Source organism: Ananas comosus, linkage group 6 (assembly GCF_001540865.1).
Source record: "Ananas comosus cultivar F153 linkage group 6, ASM154086v1, whole genome shotgun sequence".
Classification (NCBI taxonomy): Eukaryota; Viridiplantae; Streptophyta; class Magnoliopsida; order Poales; family Bromeliaceae; genus Ananas; species Ananas comosus.
This window is the reverse complement of record NC_033626.1, coordinates 1422491-1428648: the sequence shown is the minus strand read 5'-3', so window position 1 is coordinate 1428648 and position 6158 is coordinate 1422491.

Below are 6158 nucleotides of genomic sequence, written 5' to 3'. Positions count from 1 at the left end.
ACGTGGCTCGCCACCGTACTCTTTGATGGGACTTTTCAAAAAACACCCCCTCTTAACTGCAGTTAGATATTCTACTGTCAATGGGTATGGATAACTAAAATGTTATCTGAATTCGAATCTGAACAGGACGGGTTTATCCGAGCTAAACGGGTATAGATTTGGTTATGGGTATAAAAAATAAAAATCCGACGAATATGGATACGGATATGAATTTTGTATTTACCTGACCTGAACCCGAACCCGACTCGAACCCAAATAAATTATATATATACAATTTATTTTTATTTATTTATATAATATATAAAATATTTAATAATTTGCATTTCATAGATCTTTATTCAACGGTATAGATTTTTAAAATCCGCTGGGTTCGGGTGGGTCCGGGTTCAAGTTTTGGATTTTTGGTCTAGTAAGGATAAGAGTATGGATTTTTAAAATCCGCCGGTTTCGAGTCCAAGTACGGGTTTTAATTTGGTTTTCGGGTTCGGATTCGGGTTTTTAAAAATCCGACCCAAACCCGACCCGTTGACATCACTATATTCTATATTTTTTTTTTCTATTTTTACTAATTTAGTAATGTTGAACTTGTATTAAATTTTTAAAAAATAATTATTATTTTATATTATTTTATATTGTATCAGAATAGAAGATTTTGAGTTTAAATTTTATCAAACATTTAGTAGTATTGAATTTCCTCATATTTATTTAAGTTCACGTTTTGCGGTTATTAAAGTGTCACGAATTCAGACGTGAGAAGGATTGTAAAATATAATAATATAAAAAAAAAATATTTGCTTTCCAACAGCTTAAAATGTTGGGGAATAACAATTTTGTTATATTATTTCAGAACTAATACTCTATTTACATACTAAAAAGAGGTGTAAAGTTTACATTTCTTTATCCAAAGATAAAATTTGTTTATTATCTTATTAATTTTTTTAAAAAAAGTATTTAAAATTTAGAAGAGTTGATAAATTTTAGAATAAAAGAGTGTAAGATCTACAATTCTCTTTTTACTGTAATTAGATATTCTATACTTTTCTTTTACTAATTGAGTGCTATTGAACTTTTTTATTAATCTAAATTTTTAGAGAATAACGATTGTTTTATATTATTTCATATAGTATCAGAAGATTCTGAGTTTGAATTCTATCAGTCACGTCTTGGGATCTTATTTAAATTGTCACGAGTCCAGACGTGATCGGGAGTAGTGAATGTAAAAATATAATTTTTTTTAAAAAAATTCAAATACAGCATCATTGAAGAGGGCAAAATGATCAAATTATCTTTTTACTTATTTTATAAAATAATAATAATTTTTTAAATATTTCTGTAATTTTTAAAAATATTTTTAGTATAAAGTGTAAGAAATTGATGGAATATATTGACGAAAATATGATAGAAGGGAACTAAATACATCAAATTAAAATTCTGAACACGTGAAAATATAAATTTTTGAAAGTAAGAAAGGAAAAACAAAATAAAAAATTGTATTTAATTAGTTTTTTCTTCATTGATATTTTTTTTAAAAAAAAATAGAAATACACTAATTGAGCTCTATTAATAGATGTCATTATTTGATGGGAACCTCTCGCATCCACATGATATAATAGTACATAAAATAATTGGACAAATGTGACAAATGATAGTAATATTCCACCAATCAGAAAAGAAAATATACAACAAGTCACTGTTATATTGTTCAAACAAAATGTTTGGGGACCCCCTCAGGTATTGGCTATTGTGAAGTGGCTCCCTCAATTTTAATTGAGTGATTTTTGGTCTATTAAAATTGAGAATTTTCTTTAAATCCATTAAAAATTTCATCTACTTCAATGAGCTTAATAATGGTTAAGCAAATGAGACCGAAAATTATAATTTATTTATTTATTTATTTTGTGGCTAAATTACAATATTGGTCTTCGAACTATGATCGAGCTGCATATTAAATTATTTTTAAAAGAATTTACTTCATTATAATTTCTGACATAGACTTTTCAAGCTATTGCACTTAATTTTCGCAATATAATTTAGCTGATTGAACGGTAATATATTACTAGTGCAACAGCGATGTGGCGTTGCTATGAATGATGATGTTTGCGGTGACTAAGATGTTATATCATTACAATATCAGCGGTACATCAAATATTTAATTAACTAAATTGGACTGAGTCTCTGATGCCACAAATAAACTAAAGTTTGCGAATTCCATGTGGCTAATTGTGCCACTATTCAAACTAACTAGCCTTGTACTCCAACTACTTTTTCTTCCATAAATCCCTCTCCTCACACAACACACTCAATCATACTTACATGTCTAAGCTTTTCCATTTTCAAAACAGGTGATGCAAAAGTACATGGCAATTAAAGCAAAGACTAGGCATTGGGGACCAAATTTTAAATGTAGTAGTTTAGAAACATACTAAGTGGGGGGGTTTTGCACCACAAGAAGGAGTAGGACAGCTTTAGGAAGAATGGCAATTTGGGACATGAATTCAAGTGGCCAATCCTGGCCTATGCACATTTCTATTAGTACTTTAGATATTAATCATAAATGAACCAACAATATTTAACAATCTTTTTGTCATTCAAGGTAGTTTTATGATCATCTAGATGGCTTATAGTTCATATGGGCAGAAATTTTCTATACGTACGACTTATAATCAATCTTGTCGTCTATCTAAAAGGTAGGATCGATCTGATTTCTCCACTAGTTATAACTATTTAAATTATTTCTGAATCATTGCAGTCTAGATAGATCTTTTCAGTAATGTGTTATCAACCTAATCCTTAACTTTTTTCTAAGAGTTCAATTTGGCACATCTTATTTCTGGATTCTTTGTTTTACCTCTATAGGAGTGTATGTTCACTTGATCTCCGTATGTCTCATTTGTTTTCTGCTAGATTAATCTTTTGAATAACAATAAAAATTAGACGGATCGATGCCCAAAAAGGTAAGATTCAATATTTGAGACTGATCCCATCTTATGATGAACGACATTTGTTTTTCTCTTTCTTTGCTTGAATCAAATCGGATTTTTTCTTCTTTTTTTTTTTTGTTTGAACCAAAGCAGGTCACACTTCTATATTAGGCCCAACAATTCCTCTTCCACTTTTTTCAACTGTTATCTTCCTTCATCGAAAAGATAAATCACATCTCTTATTGATGTTTCTTCCATCCCTATTTTCTCTTCCTTTGTCGTTATTTTTATTTTTTTTTAATTATTTACTCGTCGTATCGTACGGATTACTTTACTGGTATAACTAGTAAATAGCAACCAAGATGGTGTAGTAGGGTTTTTTTTTGTACTAATCCTACTTTATTTTGTATTGGTTGTGCTTGGCTATTCATGATTTTGAAAACTACCATAATTATGTAACCATCCTTGATTAATTTGCAGGACATTTATTAGATTTTCTATCTAGGGAAAGAAACATGTCATTAAGTTTTGGTACTTTGTGGTCCAAACCACTTTGATGTGTGATGTTTAATATCAAAGAAAGGAAAAGTTTTTAAACTTCAATGTATCATCCATCTACCTACCTATTGATTTAGAATAAAGAGAAAAATTCAAATAACACCTTGTAATTTCGTATATTTTTATTTTAGTATTTTATGATTTAAAGTTTATTAAATTAATACCTAGTGATTTTACTTTTTTCTTTGTATTATTTTCTCCACTAATTTTTTTCATCAAATTAGTGGCAAAGTTAAAACTATAAAGTATTAAAGTAAATATTCAATAAACCTAGGTTGGGTATCTGAAGTTTTTTGTATATAATTTAACGAAGTGTTAACAGAGGAGCTGACCAAAAGAGAAAAATGAAACCATAAAATACTAAATTAATACATTTTAAATCACAGAATATTAAAGTGAGAAAGTGTGAAACCACAAGAGTGGCATTTAAAGTTTACCCTAGAATAAAATAAAGAGTAATACTATATGTACATACCAAAAATAGGCTATATACATTTTACTCCCACTCTATTCCAATACTACTAATATTTTATTTGTCACGTCAATTTTTTTATTTTTATTATAAATCATTTAAATTTTTATCGACTCTAGGATAAAAAATGTAAAATTTATATCCTTCTTTTTGAGTGTACAAAAGGCTTTTTTTTTTTTGAAATATAAGTAAATATCTAAAGTGACCCCCTCAAACTTCTAATTTATTAGAATTAAGTGGTTTTAGTCAAAAAAAAAAAAGAGCAAAAATTTAATGACTTCATTATTTTTAATTAGCAAATAAAACTAGACCGATTAGTAGTAAATAACTTAGTCATTAAATTTGATAAAAAATAATAATGACAGGTCTCAATCGAAAAAATAGTTGAGGAGTCTATTTCAAAATGAGCTATAGTTCAGGGGATCTCGATACATTTTTTCGTAAAATATATACCCATGGTTTCAATTTATGTAATGCCATACAAAGTCCTTCTAGTACCAAAAGTGAGTGGTTAGCTTTTGTTTTCACATCTACTCAATTTTGGATGCTTAAATTAAATTCTTTTGGGTTTTGACTTGGAAATTAAGAGATTGAGAATTATGGATTCTTACATGAAAGAAGCAAAGATGATATTCTTTAATCTAAATTAATTGCATTAAATATTCTCTCTCTCTCTCTCTCTCTCTCTCTCTCTATATATATATATATATATATAGAGTTGAGCTAGAATACTATCGGTAGCAAACGAACTCCGTTGCCACCCATTTGTTTTCGATGATGAAGCCTCCAAATCGACGATCGGCATCGTTGAACATGATCTATACCACTTGAAGTGTTTAGAAATTAAATTTTATATATTTTCGATATTATTCTCTTATCCATCGAGTGGACACAAAAATGAATGGCTGAGAATGAATATTCTTTAAGAAATGATGATAGGAGTCTTGTAGTCAAGATCAAGAGTATATATCTTGTTTTAAATAGTTTAAAAAATTTTCTAAAAAAAATTCAATTGATTTGGATATCTTTACGCCATTAAACGAGAAAATGCCTCATATTGACCATTAAAATTACAAATTTTGAAATCCTTTGATGATTAGGCAAATGATGTCGAAAAGATTTGAAATTTGATTTTTAGACACTTCAAGTGATATAGATTATGTTCAATGGTGCTGATCGTCGATTTGGAAGTTTTATCATCGAAAACAAATGGGTGACAATGGAGCTCGTTTGCTATCGATAGTATTCTAGCTCAACTCTATATATATATATATATATATAGAGAGAGAGAGAGAGAGAGAGAGAGAGAGAGAGAGAGAGAGAGAGAGAGAGTGTGTGTGTGTGTGTTTATATTTTACTCTATCGATACTAAAAAACTGTAGAAAATCAATCTCTCTAAATTTTTGCGTTGTTATCGCTTAATTCCCTAATGAAATATAACTTCAAACATCAACTATTCATGTTTACATATTTTTTTTTCCCTATCCTATTATGCAATTTATAACTATTTCTTCTCCATTTTACGACGGGCAAATTGACGATCAAGAATCTGCACTAAACAGATTAAATTAAAGAGAAGAAAAAAAATGCCTTCTAAAAATAAAAGATGTAGGAAAGAAGGCGATCATTTTCATTTTTTTCACCTGTAAATTAAATTGTTACTGAACCTTCTATTTTCTTGCTATATAATACATACAGTTTATATTTATAATTATAATTCAACATTTTTTAATGACTTATGAATTACAAAATCAGGAATAGGATAAAGCAATAACCATGCAAAGGTTAAAGAGGAATTTTTATTTGTTTGAAATATTGAAGATAGTGAAATATAAAACTCATTTTATAGAAAGGAAATTTTTATAATTTAGCCTATATTTTGATACTTAATATTTCAAAGGAAGAGAAAAATTATATGCAAATAACAAAGAAAAAAACTATATAGCAAAGTATAATGGAATTTTTATTTTTATTTTTATTTTTTTTGAAGGAGTAAAGGGGATGCATTGAAAATATTATTTTGAAGCATTTTTAATTTCCATGTGAAAAAGAATTAGTAAAGTCCCTTTCTACAATACAAACCATAAAAGTAAAGTGTTCATATTTTTTTTGTCTTGTGGAGGCATTTTTCACATGTGCTCATGAAGGAAAATACAAGGAAAGCTAATAATGTTATTTTTGATAATGGAGTTACAATACTTTCAAGT